At 40.0% G+C, this 20,096-nt stretch overlaps 1 long non-coding RNA gene across 1 annotated transcript; it reads right to left on the reverse strand.

Annotated features, from left to right (window-relative positions):
* Window positions 1-13,505: 13,505 nt before the first annotated feature.
* LOC132431728 (uncharacterized) lies at window positions 13,506-18,267 on the reverse strand. Its single transcript, XR_009520788.1, has 3 exons — window positions 18,145-18,267; window positions 16,447-16,726; window positions 13,506-13,565 (listed from the first exon to the last, which is right to left on the reverse strand). It is a non-coding gene; the product is annotated as an uncharacterized lncRNA (long non-coding RNA).
* Between the last annotated feature and the right edge of the window lie 1,829 nt (window positions 18,268-20,096).

The raw sequence follows: 20,096 nt of genomic DNA on the forward strand, positions 1-20,096 counted from the left end.
TCCCGGACCGGGGCACGAACCCGTGTCCCCTGCATCAGCAGGCGGACTCTCAACCACTGCGCCACCAGGGAAGCCCCATCTTAACCATTTTTAAGTGTACAGTTCAGCAGTATTAAGTACATTCACACTGGTGTGCAATCCATCTCCAGAACACTTTGGATCTTGCAAAACTGAAACTCTCTATCCATTAAATAGTAACTCCCCATTCCCCCTTCTCCCCAGTTCCTCACAACCACTATTCTTTATGAATTTGACTACCTTAGGTACCTCTTATAAGTGGAATCACATTTCTATTTGTCTTTCTGCAACTGGCTTATTTAATGTAATATCCTCAAGGTTCATCCATGTGTCAGAATTTCCCTCCTTTTAAAGGCTGAATAATATTTCATGATATGTATATATCACATTTCAAAACTTCTATTCATCTATCAATGGACAGAAATGGAATTCTGGGATCAAAGAGTAATTCTATTTTTAATCTTTTGAGGAACTGCTGTATTGTTTTCCATAGTGGTTGCACCATTACATTCTCACCAACCGTGCACAAGGATTCTGATTTTTCCACCCTCTCGCCAACACTTGTTATTGTCTATTTTGATTTTCTTGTTTTTTTTTTTTTTTTTGCTGTACGTGGGCCTCTCACTGTTGTGGCCTCTCTCGTTGCGGAGCACAGGCTCCGGACGCGCAGGCTCGGCGGCCGTGGCTCACTGGCCCAGCCACTCCGTGGCATGTGGGATCCTCTCTGACCGGGGCACGAACCCACACCCCCTGCATCGGCAGGCGGACTCTCAACCACTGCGCCACCAGGGAAGCCCTGTTTTGTTTTTGATGGTATCCATCTTAACTGGTGTGAGGTGGTATCTCATTGTGGGTTGGATTTGCATTTCCTTAATAATTAGTGATGTGGGGCATCTTTTCATGTGTATCATTGCTGTTTTTAACCTCTAGGGCCCTCATCAAAAGAGCCTATGGCTTATCCAGGCAGTGTCACATCAATATCCATCTCTCATACCTACTGTCTGTTCTCCCTTGGGGCTTTGAATCTCTGTTGCAGACTTTACACCACTGGCTTTGGTGGTCAGTGAGGGAAGGGGCTACCCTTCTGCATTTGAGAACAAGATAGAAACCTGTGGATTAAAGTCCATTTTTGTCCTTCTCTCACTAACATCATTCTTTACGCTTCTGTAGGCAATTATCTCACAGCAAAGTTACAAGAGTAAACAATTAAATGTTCAAATTAGGACATTTATTGGTGAGACTTTCAGAAGCTCTCTGGGTGGATGACTCACTCAGCTGACTCACTTATGTAATTTTAATGTAACACTTGTCAGTCAGATGTTTAACCTAGGACAAGGTTTCTTTCCCCTCTATTTCCATTTTTTTTCTTTTCAACCTTGCAACATCTTAGCTTTAAAGAGTTATTTGCAGTCATTGACTTAATTTATCTTGTATATATGATCCACATTAATAACCCATATTTATTAGTAATTCAGTAAAATCTGGAACATGCTCATATGTATTCACTAGAAACCTAGCATAGATAAAGAATTAATGAAGAAATCTCATATCCTCATGATAAATTCTTTTCCATTTAGCATTGATGAGTTCCTCTAAGAGACTCCAAAATATTCCTCTAAGAAATATCAATTTTGGCATATAAAATTCTGGACTGAGCTGCCCTTTGAGAGCTTCTTCCAGTCAACACTTGCTCTTTCTTTATTATGGCCTTAAGGCTGTGTTGCAACAACGACCCAGTGGTGATTATACTGTCATATGACAATATAAATGTGCACATGTCCTAAGCCTCAGGGACACAGATGACTGACTGCCCAGAAAGTAGACGGTAACCTCATCTTTCCCTTGCTTTACTATCTTCCATTTTACCTAACTTCTTCTTGAATTCCTCCTTTGGTTTCTCTATAAGCTGTTTTCTATCCTATGTGGCAGAGAGGTCCCTCCCAATTTCTTTCAGAGGTTTCTCTCCTTTTTTAACCTTTAAACATAGCTGTTCCTCAAGTCTCTTTGCTCAGTCTCCTGCTATGCCTTCTTGTCAATCCCATTCACCTCAAATTTCCATTTTCACCTCTCTTCATGAGACCCAAATCCATGCCACTGGCATGGCCTTTCCTGAGCTCCAGAAAGGAACCCCCAGCACTGGTCAGGAATCTTGTCAAAGCCACCACCTCTCGGTAAACCCAGTCTGCCCCTATACCTCCTTTCTGCTTATTGACTTAAGTATCCTACTCATCTCAGTTTACAAAACTGAAATATCTTTTCTACTTTCATTTCTGCTGTCAACAAGTAGCCAATACTTAAAGCATTTAAAGGAAAGAAAGATTATTTTGGGTTGGGGGACTCAGGGGAGGCTCCAAGGAAGAAGTGGCTTTGGGGCTGGCCTTTAAAAGATGTGGAGATTATGTCAGGTGGAGGTAAAGGATGGGGGAGAGTTTTCATAGGATGAAAGAGGCAAAGAGGCCATGTTTCAGGAGGAGGAGACTTAGCTGAACTGGCTAGAACGGAATGGAAGAAGAGATTAAGGTAGAAATCATGGAGAGTCATGAGTTTAGAGAAAGGAGTTTGATTTGAAGACAGAAACCCTGAGAACCCAGTAAACATTTCGCAGTTTGGAGTAACATCATTTGAATTTATAATCTGTTCTGTTGTATCCCGCTTTCTACCTTCCCTGGAGAAGGGTATCCATCCTTGGGCAATCCATCTCTCCCTCTCCCCTTGCCTCTCCCCCTCCCTCCCTCTCTCCCTCCTTCTTCCCTCTCTCCCTGATTCTTCTTTGTATTCCCCAGCATGTTACCCAGCACATTGGTATTCAGTAAATGTTTGATAAATGGATAAAGAAGATAGTGGCGCATATATAAAGGAGCAGTGAGCACAGACATTAAACTACTACAAAAAATACATGTTCCATTTAGTACTAGAATGTCTTTAGCTTTTAGGCTTTCCCTCTAACCATCCAATCCCTCATTTATCCATCCTCCTTTCTCTCACTCAGCTAACCAGTCCTGTTGACTTGTAGTATGTCAGATACAACGGACATAAAAGAATAAGGCCTCAGGAAGCTACTTATGGGAATCAACAAGACGTGTAAACAAACTCTGAAATATACTGCAAAGAAGGATTTGAGAGAAGAATGCCTAAAGTATATGGAAACACAGTGAAAAGAACAACGAGCTACCTGGAATGACATGTGAGCCACACAGATCATTCACTCAAAACATGTCACCTCCTATGCGCCAGTCACATAGCTGAAGGTATCCTGTGTGAGATGTACACCCTGTTCCTAAGACAAGACCTCTTTGATTTCAGTTTGATTCATAGAAAAATACTCTCATTGATTGGGCAACTGCCAATATCCCATAAATCCTCACATAAAGCCTTTATACAGACAAAGAAACTGAGATGCAGAGAAGAGAGGTAACTTGCCCAGTTGGAGTTGGGGTTGATTTTAAAGCTCATGCTCTGGTTACTACATGATGCCTCTCAGAACAGTACAGAGAAGGATGTACGAAGTGTTATGAGAACTCAGAACAAGGGATACCTGGGGGGAAAATTAGGGAAATCTTCCTGTTAAAGATGGGGTTTTACAGCAGAAAAGCTACAGGAGGCCTGCTGTTATTTGCTCTAATGAAAAAATGTTTAATACCAAGCTCTAGTGACAGTATTTTTCACCTATCCTGATATGTACTTGAAGCAGCACATGGGTGCAATTTTACTGGTGTGTTCCATTTGAGTGCCCGAGGTTGTATGTAGAAGTGATTTAGGGGTGACATTTCCAGAAGAATTTATTTGCCCCAACAAAAGTCTGTTGCATGAGGCCTCTTCTCTCCCATCCTAACCCAGTACCAAAAGTGCCAGGGGCTCAGAGTTCACTACATATTGTGAGTCAGGGCACTAAGGAAAAAAGGCTCATCTTTTTTCCTCGTCCAAGCATGGCTCAACTGGTATAAATCAATTTATTAGCACTGGGTTTGAGATCAGACATTTGAGCCTTTTGTGTACAAAAGGCAAGTCACAGTATCTCCAGCCTGAATAATTCATGTTGTTTGTAATGGCTCTTTTAAGCCTTTCTGTTAAACTTGAAGATTAGCTTTTTTTTTTTTTTTTTTTTACTTCCTTAATCAAAGCTTATTTTGACTCAACTTTGAACAATTCCTCAAGCTGGATTGCTCCACTACTGGATTCAGTATTTTGGGCACTGGGAATCAGGTTGTCCCTGGTTCTTAGGCGTGCTGTATTATTCAGTGCCTTCGCAAACGATAAATAGGTTGAAAGCCTAGAAGGCTATTTTCTAATTTCTCAAGGGTCTCTTTACCACCTAGTTTTCTTTTCATCAAATGTTATTTACTGAGTAACTCCAATCAGCCACTTTGGTATTGCAGCTTGCTGTGATATTAGCAGATAATAAATGTCAGCATGGGGAGGGTAAGAGATCCCGGCCTCAGATGTAATAATATTGTGTGTTTGAAATTGACTCCACTTTCATCAGACTGAGTGTCACAGGGGGTGAGACCTTTACTCAGCCATCTTGATAAGATCCCAGGGGTCCCTGTTGGAATCGGTAGGATTTGCCATGTGTGCAAGAGAAGAAAAGATTTCAAAGATCTAAGAAACAAAGCAATCTCTTATTTGTCTTGGAAATCATATTATATTTTGTGTTTTACAGGCACATACACATATTAATGTGCAGTCTATCATACTGCACACATAGGAACAAAGATGTTAAATTAACATGTCACATAGAACCTAGCAGGAAAGAATCATTTCTACTTGGAAGGTAGGGAGATTAAAATGGGAAGTCACAGAGGGCAAATATGTAGAAGGCAAGTCAGAGTAGCCCCTTCTACACCATAGTAACCACTGTACATCAAACCAAGCAGTCTTCCATGCTGAGCTCAAATGCAGCTCAGAATCCTTCTCAACACAGTCGGCCAGGAAGCCACTGGTGATCTTCAGCTGTCATGCTAGAGAAAATTTTAGCCATTCCTGACCTCTTAGGGTAGTTATGTCCAAATGCAGGGACCGTTATAAGCAATCCAGGAGGCGGCCTTGGAGATATTCCCTATTAAACACAATAATAAAATAATCTAAAAAAAGGGGGTCCCTGCGATTATTTCAGAATTGGCAGAATGCCATGGTTCCTGTTGCAGTGGGTCTTCCATGACAGCTCAGTGCTAGTATCTTATCTCATTAATAGCTAGTTTACTGCATTGCCAACTAGTTTACTTCATTAACAGTTATTTTGCCTCCTTAATAGCAGGCTCGCACCTGCTTTGAAGTTTTTGGCCAAGATCTCTGTGTGGGCTCTCCTGACTTCAGTAGAGGTGTCTTTGACCTTTACTCCTCAGAGCTTCTAAATTTTGTATTAGTCCCTAACTCCTATCTCACATCTTTTATACCTGAAATACAAAGAATGGTTTCTGTTTCCCTGTGTGAACTGCAGGCAAAAAAGAGACACATTTTACCATTTTATAGTCTAAAAAAAACAGGTGTTTTTCTATTCTTTTGAGCTCCAAATATGATAGCTCCGCATCCAGATGTTTATTTCTCTGTGCCTTTCGGTATGACATTTCCTAACAGTTATATAAAATCTATACTAAACACTACTGCTTCACATGTATTAAGACTTAACCTCACATAAAGATGTTTTAGCTCTCTGAGAGTTCAGGTAAGGAGTAGACAGTATCCCTGTTTTCCTTCTGACCTTGTGGTTTTCAGCATTTATGAAAAGCTGATTAAGAGAAGATTACAACTTATTTCAAACTAGTGCTAGAAGACATTTTATCATTCAAGTTAGTAATATCAAACGTCACCTTTATGGCCTCACTCAAAAAGGAATGAGGCAGAGAGAGGGACACACGTATTATCTTCAGTACTGTGGGTTTCCTCTAGCTGCTACCTGCAAATGAATGAGTGTCTGTTGTCAGCCTGGTATAAAATAGCCACCTTCCCACAACTTTGTCACACTATTTTATACGGTGTTTAATAGGGAATTAACCACTACCATCTTTCAAAGGTCTCTTCTGTTTCACAGAGAAGATCTCAGGGACTGTATCCACAATCTCTGTCCCCATATAGTTCTAGATTAGAGTTGGCCATCAAGAAGCACAAGTAATAAGATCTGGAAGATGAAAGAAAAGGAGAACTCTTTATTCCCTTGGGGTAGTGGTAGCCAGACATACAGTGTAGGAGGATGGGGCTAATCCTGATTTTCTGACGCTGGGCATTGCTCAAGCAGGCGCTCCTTCCCCAGAGTATGATGGTCCTTTTGGAGGTAGATATCTTGTGTCTTAGCTCAGAACTATGATGAGGTTCCCAAGGCCTCAGGGACCACCCACAGCTATTCCTCCCAGGTCAGTCCCTCTTGGGATACAGTGTGACTCAGGCCATCACCATATGCTGTCCCAGCAACCTGCTTCCCCTTCTAAGTAGCTGGAACCCACTTCTCACCATCTCTGGCTGACACCCCAAATGGATTCTCAGTGGACTCCAGACAGATGGGAGGAACATGCAATATTTTCTCCCAGTCCGTCTTCCAGAAGGTCTCAAGAAATCCAATTTTAACAGGAGTTCTGATCACATCAGTCTTCTGCGACTTCATTAACGTCTACTGATGTTAAGATAAAACAGAAGCATGAAATAGATGACTCTTCACAATCCTGCCTCCAGCCTATCTTTCTAGCTTTACCTTTGGTCACTCACTTGTTCCTCACCAATCATCTGTCTCTGTTCCAGCTTCATGGAGCTACTGATCATCCCTGAACACCCGAATAGCAGAAGAAACTAAAATTAATGAGCATCTATGATGTGTCACTCTCTGTTCCTGGACTTTGGTGTGTATTTCATTTAATCTACACGATCGACAAGCGCACTGAGGCTGAAACGTGTTAAGTGGCTTTTCCAAGCCTTGAGAGCCAGCAAGTGGTGAAGCTGCTGAGCAGGGTCCAGCCTTTCTGACACAGCGTGACCTCCAAGGTTCAGAGCTGCTACTGGCAAAGCCCTCCTCACAATGTTCTTTCCCACCTTTCTGCCTGGTAGAGGCCTCTGCTTTCTCAAAGCACAGGCTGGATTTTCATCTCCCCTCAACTCTTCCATGGCTCCAGTCAACAGGGTTGGTCCCTTGTCTCCCTCAGAACCCAGAGCTCCTTCAATGCTTTGTTGTCACAGTTCTTATCACTTGCCATCCCTTTTACCTGCATTTGTGACCGTCTGTAATTACTAAGTGCAGGACATTTTGGGGACCAGGACTGAAGGTATATTATTCATACTGGATCCTTAGCTCTTGCACAGGGCCTGGTAAGTTTAAGATGCTCTATCCTATTTGATGGAAGGAAGGAGGGAGGGAGGGTCGGAGGGAGGGAGGGAGGGAGGGAGGGAGGAATTTCTTAGACTGTCCCACCACCATCTATGGAATGGAAAAAAAATATGCTTTGCCTGGTAGGAAAGTCTCTAACCAGTACTATCTAGTCATGCCAAATAACGGGATGCGCCATATATACATGCAGGAATAAAAGATACTAGGAATAAAAAGATGGGCTGAAATGGCCGCAAAAAATAACATTTAATGAAAATACTATTAAAAATAGTGACAAGAAGTACATCAGGCCGTAATGGTTCCAAAATTGACCTGGAACATAAAATACCCTGAATTAAGTTAAAAAAGCTTTAGCAGCAAAGATGAATTATTTTTATATAAGCAAAAAGATAAAATAAAGATGAGGAACCTGTGAAAACAGAAGACTAAGAGAAAGATTAACATGTAAGATCAACATGTAAGATCAAAGGTGACATCTCTAAAACACTAGAGCTCAAATAAGAATTTTTAAAAGTGGATTATAGTGGTTATATATTATCTTTATGGTGATTGAGATTAACAAAAATTAGCAAAACTAACACAATTAGGGTCTAAAATTGTTATTTTCAGTGTTCTAATCTAGAATTAAAAGGGAAAATGAGACAATATTTTAACAGTTGTGTATTAGAAATACAAAGTGAATAGTATTAATAAGATCTCACATGAAAGGTGTGGAATAAAATCACTTCTTTCTGAGGGCTGGAGTAAAATTTGTTTATTCTCCTCAACATAACGTGAGCCATGGTTTTAACAAAATTGGTTCAGTTTTCTCTGTGTATGTTTGTATAAAATACTATACCACTGCAAAGGTAATTACTGTCAAATCGAAACATTAGAATGTAATTATTACATGGGTATCATCTAAATTTCAGTACTCTGTCTTTCCACTGCTTGCATTAAGCATAAAATAGAAACCAGCAATTCTCAGAGAAAAGCACAACTGTCAGTTTCAGAAGTTTATAAAACAGTGGTCCAGTAGTTAGAAAAAGGAAATGCTGTTGACCACAAAACAAGATCTATCTACGGAAGAACTTTAAGGTGATAATTTGTAAAGTTATTTTGCATTTAAAGAGTAAGAGAATCTAGGAAGATCATTTTAATCTTGCGTATATTTAATCAGTTGATTTCAAGAATCTTCATCTTAAAAGTACCGGAGCACAGAACAGGAATATGTTTACTGAGACACTAAGTCCCTGAGCTAATTACTATAAAATGAATGCGCTTGAAATATACAAAAGAAGAGGTCACAGTATTTTATCCAAAGAGAGTTCAAGAGCCTTTGTATAATGAACACAGCTTCTGACCTGAAGGCATTGGCATATGTGCAAAGATTATAAAATAAGTGCATTCAGAATGGCGAGTAAACTTCTCCACTTAACTGATTTTGTTCACTAAGACTAAACAAGACACTTGGTTTCAGGGGTGACGCCAACAAAACAATTACCAGGTAGTTAATGCTCCATTTTTGGAAGACATTCTGTTGCAAATTACTTCATTAGGAGTTAATTTGATGAGATCCAATCAGAACAGACTGGTTCAACAGGTCTTATTTGCAAACCTTTTTAATAAGGGATGTTGTAACACACTTTGCTATTGATATTTCACTTTAAAAATTCAGGATCTAGAGGGAAGATAATTATTTTAAATTCTAGTCACATATTCCTCTCAATACGTTCACTAAAATCCATCTTGAACACGAAATACCTACAGCTATTCTCCCTAGTAAACAAAGATTAGTGGCCGAAAAATAAGTGTTTTGAAATACAGGACGTGAAATCAGTTTGTATGATTTATGTTTCTAGAGCATTTCCAGTTTGTTCATTCAGTTCATATTTCTTGAGCACTTAGGATTCAGGAACTGTGTAGGACAGAGAACAGCGCAGTGAACGACGCAAATTTCACCTCTGTTCTCAAGGAGTTTATACAGTATAATGGGGAAGACAGATAGGAAATAATATTTGCACAAAAATATATTTCTTCCACAGAAGATGGTGAAAGAGAAAGCTCTCAAGGTTTGGAGCCAGACAAACCTGAAATCAGATCCTGCCTAGCAGTGAGCTTGTGACCACATTTTAGCATGCTTATTTTTTAGCAAAACAGGAATTGTGAAACCCACCATAGAGAATTCTTCTCAAAACTAACTGGAATAATGTCTGGGAAAGACTGACAATTTACAGGTATACAAATCATTCTGTTTTCTCCCTTATTTGCATTCCTTATTCCTTGATATTCCATTCACCTAATACTGGCCATAAAAATCTGACAGCGAAAAACCCTTTTCCTCTATTAAATTTAACAAGTTATTTAATAAAAAATTCACTTCAAAACAAAAGCTAAAATAATTTTGTTAGTTAATGAAGAAGTTATCTCTATTGAGGATAAGTGTATATGGAATTTTGTTATCAAATTCCTAGCCTATTCTCAGTGTTCATCCAATTTCCTTACAATTTAAAACATAAAAAAAAAGGAGGAACATTTTTACTGCCTTAGGGAAAACTAGATTTTATTTTCAAAACAACAAAGCTCACAGAAAGCAAAGAATAAAGTACACACACTCTAAGCTATTTCCTCTTAGGTATAAGAAAACCAAGTTCATGGAATTAAAATCAAACGCAGTTAAGGCAATTATCAGTAGTTTATAGAATAACACAATTTTTTTGCTTACCGGGGTTGTTGGGTAAAATATTAAACTTCATTGGAAGTGTTCATGCATATTAAAATTTATTTAGCGTTTTTCTTTTAACTATATTTTTAAGACACTAGGTAGAAGACTTGATCTTGTATGTGACGTTATGAAGAATGACAACCGTACTCTTCATGTACCGATGGTGCTTTTTTAAACCCTGTAGATTTAACTCTGAGTATCTGAATTTATTATAGTTCATTTTAATATGACCTTCCTCGGAAGGTTTAGCATTTTGCTTATCATCTAAAATTCTGATGAGGAAAAGAATCTTGCTGCCTCTTCTACTTGAGACGTAAAAAAAAAGAAAACAGATGTCATAACTTCAGATTAATAGCACCTTGCTGTACGAAGGGAACTTCAACCAAATTCCCTTATTATACTGATGAGAAAACTCAGGTGGTTTAAGGTCCTATTTCAAGTAAGTATCAGAATCCAGATTGGAATGCGGCCTATGTGTGCGTGCGTGCAGGGATGGGGGGGGGGGGTAGGGTCCACACGTGCCTGCAACCTTGTGTTTCCCTCTATATTGAGGGCAAATTAAACTCTTCAAAATGTCTGCTTTACTTAAGGTTGGAAAGGAGAATTTTACTATTTATCTCAAAGTAGTTTTGAATCCAAGTTTTAGAGTTCACACATGTGCCTCCAGCATTCCATGACCATTTAAAAATGTTATCTTATATCATTTTCATTATTTTCAAACAATAAGTAAAGGAACAAATCACATGAACTAAATGTATTAGACACCAGAGTTTAACACATTCAAAACCTCTCAGAGACAAATATTTGCTGCTTAGTTAACTTGCTTTTCGGGAGAACTTGGAATAAAGCATGGGCACAAAGCAAATGACACCAGGGACCACGGAGGTAATGTGAGGCACTAAAGGCAGTCAGGAGGCAGTTGCACCTCATCCACGCAGCTGATTGTTGCCTGAGGAAACACTGAGCCCATGTTGGCCACATCCTAATTCTCTCCAGTCAAGCATAGACTCCATGTCTTCAGGAAATTATGAAAACAGACCAAAAAAGTAACTAGTTAAGGATCCAACCAGTGACTGGCTTCATCATCACCTGCTCTAATTCACTGAGTTACTAACGATAAGGTGAAAGGGCAAGTCAAATGAAAGAGAACAGAACGATCCAGAACCTCCTGGGAATGAATGCATCGCCCTCATTTAAATGTTTCATCACCACCTGCAAGTACTGAAGTCAAAAAAGTTCAATCTGCATCTGTCAAGTAGAGATTAACAATACCGCCTCACAGGATTGAGTGCAAATTAAATGAGATAATACACACCGATACTATGGCAGAGGGCCACGCATCTAGTAAACCTCTCTTATTATCAATACTACCATCATCATTTATTTGGGGACTGTTTCTTTAGGGCCATGCTGAATTGAGGCAGTGCATGCAATAACCCCATATAGCAAACAGGTGAATGCATTCTATAAGAAAAAACTAATCCCAAATTCATATATATTTTTGTCTTTTAATACAAATATATCAAATGGTTCTATAAAACGATTTATCTTCAATGTACTTATAAGTAAAAAATTACTGTTCTTATAAATACAATGCGCATCTAATAAAAATCACAATATATCCACAGGAAGAGAAATAATTACACGATGACATTTCCCCAACACAGATTGAATATCCTTTCCAGCTGTAGTCATTTATGTAGTACTCAGCATAATCTGCAGGAATCCTTGAAAACTACAACTGCTGTTGGTCCTCCTAGAATCTAGGAAGGCTATCATTTTTAGATTAACTTTCTGGAGACATATGCATATGGTTTTAAAATTTTCTTCAACATCAAATTTTAATAATTTGGGAAGCTTTTCTTCCCCGCCCCCAGACTACAGATAACCATCTGTTTCAATAAAGTTGTTCAATAAAATTGTTTCCACTTGTAAGAAGTGACATTCGTTAACATTCGAAGATCAACAGCCCATTAGGATTTTCTGTTTCAACCAGACTCTCAAACCCATTGTGCTCTGTGGGGTAACCAGAAAAGGCACTAGCATATTTCAAGGAGTTTATAGCCAAGACAGGAAAGTGAGGTGAAAATTCCAAAGATATCTTTAAAGCTACTATAAATTTAAGCTTGTGCATAAAATAGTTCATTGTAATAGTAAGTTAACTGAACCAATTTAAAACGACTTTGAAAAAATGGATTCAAATATAAGGACTTATATAGTGCTTTTGCTATTTACATTCCAACACATTTGTAACTTTATAGGCATAGTTCCTGAATAAATACGAATAAGTAACAGTAATCATACAGAGATAAACCTTTTCTTTTGCAAAGCTCAAATGTCAAGGAAACAAGCCTCCGGAAACCTGCATAACACACACAACACTCAGAAGCTAGGGGAGACTCCAGGAAAATAAAACCGGGAAGTTAAGGGCTCTTCTGTATCTGTACACAGGAACAACAGCTATATTCTCATTACTTCTCCCAAGGAAGCTCTAAAGTGCAGAGCATCATCTTTTTCCTCAGAATGTTCACTAAACCCGGTTTCTAAGACTGAAGGCCAAAGTTCAAAAATTGCTCTGGAGCTTTCCAACTTCATTTTTGTCAAACCAAATACTTATTGTATAAAAAGGACCGATTTCTGAGAAGCCAGACGACAGGGACCACAGGCGAGATTCTACTAAAGGAGCCTGCAACGTATCGTCAAAGGGCCGACTCAAAAACTGAAATTGATTCCAAGAAGTTCATATTCATACAAATATATCTGAAACCCACCTCGGCTTACTTTTATTTCTCCACGCACTGGAGTATCAAAACTCATCTTCCGAAACATCAAGACGTTGCCAAATTTCAAAAGAAGTGAAAAGCACCGGGAGATGACTAGCCTTTCATGTACCACAAAGAATACGCCTTGCAACACATAACTGGATTCCTAGCCCACAGAAGAGAGAATAACATCAAAACAGGCGCGACCTTTCATCGCGAGCAGCGCTACATGGCAGAAGACAGTCGGGTAGGCGGCCAGGCTCTCCCGCCAGCTCTCATCCGAGCTGAGGCCTCACCCTCACCTTCTCTTTGGTCTCAAAGACAAGCCTTTCAGCTGACCAGAGTTCCAGCAGCGGCCTCTTCACCAACGGGACACTGCTGTGAGCTAAAGAGTACTCTTGGCAACTTTCATTGCATCTTATTCGGCTGGTGGGGATTAAGCCAGCAGTGAGGGGACCTAGCCAGACCGCCCTTTTCCTCCGTCTAGCACATCACGTGTCACCACACAGGGCCGCCTCAGTAAGAGGAACACACCCAGAGAGCAGTTGGGGTCCCCTTCCCCCCTAAAAAACGCTGAATTACTTACAAATGCAGAATCTCCGGAGGAAGAGTGGAGACGGTTCCTGCTCTCTGGAACGCCGCCTGCTGGAATGGGCTTCAGCTGAAACCTCTTTGAGAAGCTTGATTGGAAGGCGCACGTGGGGGAGGCGCGCGGGTGCGGTGTGTGCTGGGATGGTATTGTTGGGATCAGCTTTTGGCGGTGGTCACAAACCTGGAAGATGTTTTTCTAGGCATCAAGCTTCAGTAGCCACCCAAGTCCTCTAAGCCTCATTTTCTTTGTTTCAAAAATGAGGATAATAACATTACCTATTTAAAGGGTTGTTGTGAGGAGTAAACGAGAGAGGTGACCGTGAAAAGCGCTTTGTCAATAACGTGCTCAAGTGTGAACTCTGGGTGTGCCCACCATCCAATGCCACAGGGAATGCGAGGGGTTGACAAAACAAGGACCCACCAACATTATCATCCTTATTGTTATTAACATTCTCTTCGTGTCCTCTGTGCTTCATCTAAACCAGCTGACTTGGCGCTTTTGCCGGCACGCCCTGTAATTTCTCCCCTCTCTTCAGAATCCACAGCTCTTGCTAGGGAGTCACATAAGGGTGAGGCTGAAATCTGCCTCTGCCGTTTACCAGCTATGTAACTTCGGGCAACTGGTTTCATTTCTCTGAGCCTCGATTTCCCCACAGGAAAAACAAGGATAGTAAGAGCATTTCTCTCCATAGGTTATTTATGAGCATGGGATGCCATACGGTCTGATGCAGAGTAAGAATTCACCAGACATTCTTAGTAATAAAAATTAGTATCAGTATTCACTTTGCTTGGCATATCCTCTCCATCTAAAACCTACTCTTTCTTTAAGGCTCAGTTTAAAAATCTCTTCCACTTGTCCACACATCTAGTCTCTCATGTAACATATATTTTTATGTCTCTTTCATGCTCTTGGGGATTAAGAAATGACTTGGACTTAGCTCCTGGTATCAAGGAGCTCCTAGCATGGGAGCCGAAACAAGTCAAGTGGACATTGCTCTTCGTGTATTGTAGTGTTAAGTGGCCAAAGAAGCATTCATTTTACAGGTGGTGTTAATTTCACCCAGGAAGAATCTAGGAAGGGAGAAGATGTGTACCATTGTGATGAGAAGCATGGAGTGCTGTGTTAGATCTGAGTTAAATCTCCACCTTGCCGCTTGTCTGCTAGCTCACTTTGGATGAATTACAATATTCTCTCTGAACGTCACTTTATGCTTCTGTAATATAGGGATAACTGTAGAACTTACGTGATCGAGGGTGAAGATTAATACGAAGATCCACTTAAAATGCTACAGGAATTTTAATAAAGGTTAGCTATTATTAGTAGTAGTGGTATTAACACAGGTAATATCATCATCAAGACTTAGTGATGGAGATACTGAATATGGTTCTTGAATTATGAGGTGGATTGGAATACAAGGCTGGGGAAAGGAAATGAGGCAAGAAGAAAAACTTGGAAGTGAGAAAGCAGGGTAAGTTTGCAGGCATCTGAGAGAGGCTCACTTTGGCCTCCTCAAACACTGAAATGTGTTGTTAGGGTGACCACCTGTCCTGGTTTGCCTGGGACTGAGGTGCTCTCCAGGGAAGCAGGACTCTCAATACTAACATGGGTAAGTCCTGGGAAAACCAGGATGAATTGATGACCCCACACTTAGAGGATGGTGGCCTAGCAAACCAGGGTCTTCAAGGCCATGTCAAGGGGTTTTCGCTGTATTTGTAGGCAACAGGGAGCTCTTGAAAGTTCTTGAGTAGGGGAGTAACTGTTCAGAAGTGTGTTTCGGTCAGTCTACAAAATGAAGTCTTTATCTCCTCTCCCTTACCAAATCAGTCTCCTCATGGCTCCTCCCACAGTCCTTTATTTGTCTGCCTTCTAGCATTTATCACGTTATCTGTATTAAAGATCTCTGTGTGTGTGCATCCTCATAATTTTACAGTGTAATCTCCTTGATATCAAGTTTGGATCTTCACGTTATCTTATATGTAAGCTCAGCATGTATTCAGTTGAATTGATTAAAACCTATGACTCTGTACAGTATTAATCGACATTTACTATTCGTCTCAGTTCAAAATTGAACATCAGTTTTCTGTGTGCTTAGTAATTATTCTTCTGGTGACACATAAGGTCAGTCTACTAAAACATTGATTGGCAAATCTGCACACACAATAATCCTCTGTAAAATGTAAAGGAGCATTCTTCCCCTCTCTGTTAAAATTTTGAAATGAAGAAGTTTTTCTTATTCATTAATTTATTCATTCATTCAACCAGCAAATGCATCTTAGTGTACTATGTGTTGGTTCCTAGCCTGTGGCCTCAGATACAAATAAGGAATTGGGGTTCCCCACCTTATTAAGTAGCCAGTTAAATCCCTATAAGGCAGAGCAACACAGTAGAGTTTATGTGCACAGTTCAAGTCAGCTTAAGGTCATTTTTAAATGCTTGACCACCCTCATGGAAAGGCCTGTTTTAAGTACTGCCAAATCTACAAATCAAGGAAAAAGCATTAATTTATTTCTATGCATAAGGAACTGTGGAGGAAACCAAGATATACTAGCCAGTGAGATACTATAGCAAGGCAGCTTTAGAACACAGGTTCTAGGGTCAGAAAGACATGGATTCATATTACAGCTCTGCATCCCACTTACTTACCTTTGACATGATATTAACCACTCTAATCCTCAGTTTCTTCACATTCAAAATGGGAACAAAATAGTATCTGCCTCATAGGGTTGTGAGAAGAATAAAACGAGATTGCTCATGTGAGGCACTTAGTGCTGTGAATACGTTTTATGCAAGGAATATGTTCCTCAAGCCCTCAGATCATCTAAGACTGACCCAGGTAAAGGATGGAGGGCATTTCTATCTACTGGCCACAGAGGGGCTTCCTTGTAGCTAGTTCATTCATTCATTCACACAGTTTATAATCACTTGGCTGACCATGCTTTGAAATTATGGGATTCTTGACACATTTTGGGTTGGGTTGGGTTTAGTTCCTGGGACGCAGACTCTGGGTGGAGATGAGCATTTGAGAGGTTTGTTAAGGAATGGTGTCGGAACCAATACTTACAAGAAGGGAAGGATGCTGTTTTAAGAAGTCCCCAATCAACCCTCCAGGATGCTCTGAAGCTGAGATGGCTCTTCTAGGTCGTCCAATGTTGGGGCTTTCATTCCCCTGTTGTAACCAGTCCTTGGAGGGAAGGGCGTATGGTCTTCGGTAGGGCAGCTCTCTTCAGATGAGGTGATCTCCGGAGAGACACTGATCTGAGGTCTGTCAGCCCATTTCACTCCCAGCAAGCGGGTGAATTAAGTCCTGAAGTGGGGCTCTCGGCAGTGTAGCAGCCCATCCACTACAGGAGTGATTGCCATGATTTCAGATGTTGTACAGTAAGTGAAAGGTTATGTTTTTAAGTGACATAATTTCAAAACTATATACATTGCTACCTTACTGTGTGTGTTCCCTGTTACTACTATTATGTTACTTTTAGCTACTTCTTAATTTCTTATCTACTTTCGGTGTCTATCTTGTAGCATTTTGGTGAAGACTAAAAATCACATAATGTATGTAAGGTACTTTGCAAAGTTCCTGGCATGAAGCAAATGTCTGGTATGTGTTAGCTGTTTTTTTTTTTTATTTTATTAAGAGAAGGTCTAGGAATATACAAGGACTCAGTAATAAGCGGAGAAAAGGAAACTATGTTAGAATTCTAAAACTTACAGACTGACTTAAAGCACTGAGCATGTCACTGGCAAAGTTTACATTATGGTATGTGACTAGTGGGTGTCTTGGTCTAGACTTATGTCAACCTTAAATAAAGGTTTGGGTTTTGGCACCTAGTAGGAAGTCTCGGCCAGACTGAACATTCTTCACTCCCTCTTATGAGAAGGTAATTTGAGAATGTTAGAATGACACTCTTGTCCCTTTGGGGAATGAACATGGAAATAATGATAACAGGGAAGGGATAGAACCAAGATCTAATAAAGGATCTAAATTCAAGATACAGGGTATTTCTCTCTCAACTAGGTCATCATACCATTTTTTGCTTCATCTTAATTATCTCACTTGAATCCTTAGAACATGTGTTTCTCTTAGGCAGAGACCAAAATTCTGTAACTGCTTTTTAATTTACTGAACATAGTAACAGCACTAATGGACAGAATGATGATCTCCCTTTTGACTGTCTTAGTAAGGGGCATGGTTATTTTCTTTAAGTATATTTCACGTACCTATTTGTAAAGGTGACTTCAAAACAAAGCCTTTCGACTGTTGTCTTACTCCTACCCCCACCCCTAAAATAGGGTTCAAATGCTTATTTGGGGATCGGGAACCATGTCCTATTCTGATTTTGTTTCATTTTATTCTGTTTTGTTTTTACCTCCACAAGTACCTAGAGCAGTGCCTAGAATGCAGTGCGTGCTCAGTAAAAATTTGTTGAATGAATGAATGAATTGCAGAGCTGGGAAAGACACAGAGATGACACAGTCCTCATTTTAGAATCCTGTTCAGACAGATGGAGCCATATGTGGGAGGCTGCTGAGCTCTTTCAGTCAGAGCAAGGACCCAGGTCTCGGAACTTTCCACTGCAACACATTTCTGCATTTTGTACTCTGAGAAGCCAAGGAAATCTGCTCACAGCATTGCTGGACAGTTATGCCCACCCAGGGCATTCCTTTTCTTAGAGCTATTGCTTCTCCAAAGCTAGATGTAAAACAGAGCACGCTTTCCTCATTCCAAGCCCATAAAATAATGTTATCACGTCGCAATTACCTTCACGCCTTTTTTTCTTTCATATCTTTGGGAATCCTCCTTTTCTTTGTAGGATGTGTCAGATGCCTTCTTTGATCATTCCTCGTAGTTCTGAGGTTCCTCTTAATTATGTAATTAATTCCACAAATTTGGAATAGATCTAGATCCTACATTAGAAAGAGAAATGAGGACAAGAACAAGTTTAAGAGATGTAAATCTTTAGGAAAATTATTCTAAAAATCTATATACTCATCTTCAATAGAGAAAAATAGTTTTTGAAAATCTTCTATGATCTCACCACCCTAACACAGGAATAATAATAGCATTCTGGTGAGTTTATTCACAGTATTTTTATCTTAGACATATTTTCCCATGGTTATTGTCAGAGTGCACTGCACTAACATCAGCAAATTCGACTTATCTACTCAACATTATATGATTAGCATTTCCATTTTTTAAGTTAACCTTTATATAATGTTCACTGGTTGTACAATGTTCCCTTACAGGCCCGCATCACAACTGACTTAATAGTTTTTCTAAAGGTGGACATGAATGCTTTTTTCCAGTCATTTGATGTTATCAATCGAGTAGGAATGAGTATGTGGTGTCACATAGCTTTTCCATGTTTTGGGGATCAACTAATGCTCTCTAACCCAGAGTTTCTCAATCTCCAGCACTTTTGACATTTGGGACCAGATAATTCTTTGCTGTGGGAGGCTGTCCTGAGCATGGTGGTGTTACCTGAAAACTGGGTTCACCTCTTGGTGGATGTCGAGCCCCCAAAAGACACAACCAAGCCAAAGAGTGGGAGAAGGAGGATTTATTGCTTGCAGCAAGAAAGGAGAACACTGGGGACCCTTCCCAAGCAGGGTCTCTCCAAACAGCAAAATTGAGGAAGATTTAAGTTAAGGGTACCTGCATGTTCATGAAGGAGCCTGAGCTGAGAAGAATTGAGCATAGAATTAGGGCAAAGGTCAACAGAGTCCACGCTTTAGTTGATTGGAGTCAGGAGGGTCAGAAAAGGTCAACATCATCATCCCTTTGGTTCCAATTGATCTAGTGGTTGAGCACCTGAGGGGGTTTAAATTCTGCAAAACAGCTCAAAAATGTAATCTTTACCATTGGGGGGAAAAAAACCTGGGAGTCTTTATTATCTGATTTATTATCTTTGCTATTGTTCCTTCTCTTGCCCTTGACCCTTCAGGTCATTATTACTGAGACCTATTCAAGGACAACCATTGTGGGCAGGCTTAGATCACAAATGGCTTAGGCCTAAAATGGCCTCTCTTACGTCAGAAAGCTATATCTGGTTCTTTTCCTCTGGAGACTCCCTACCCTGTCTGCTTAGAGTCAGATATTTAGCAGCATCCCTGGCCTTCGTCTACTAGATGCCAGCAGCACTCCCTAGTAATTACTTTAAATCTAGAAGAACTAAACTGTTCTAAATTAAAGTTTTTCAGATTATTAAAATAATATAAAATATTAAAAATTTACATAAAATTATATAAAAATATTATATTAAAACATTAAATATAATATTTAATATATAATATTTAACTATATAAATATTATATTAACTTAATTTTTAAAATATTTTTAAATGCCCTATTTATATTAAAAATATGTACCAACTTAAATATAAGGAAAGAAAGAAAAAGACCATGTAAACACTAGTTAAAAAGAAACCCATGTGGGTTTCCTTGGTGGTGCAGTGGTTGGGAATCTTCTGCCCATGCGGGGGACACGGGTTCGAGCCCTGGTCCGGGAAGATCCCACATGCCGCGGAGCAACAAAGCCCATGCTCCACAACTTCTGAGCTTGAGCTCTAGAGCCTTTGTGCCACAACTACTGAGCCCACGTGCCAGAGCCCGTGCCGTGCAACAAGAGAAGCCACCGCAATGAGAAGCCCACCCACTGCAACTTAGTCCCCGCTCACCGCAACTAGAGAAAGCCCACGCACAGCAACAAAGATG

This window comes from Delphinus delphis, chromosome 10, assembly GCF_949987515.2.
Source record: "Delphinus delphis chromosome 10, mDelDel1.2, whole genome shotgun sequence".
NCBI classification, from domain to species: Eukaryota; Metazoa; Chordata; class Mammalia; order Artiodactyla; family Delphinidae; genus Delphinus; species Delphinus delphis.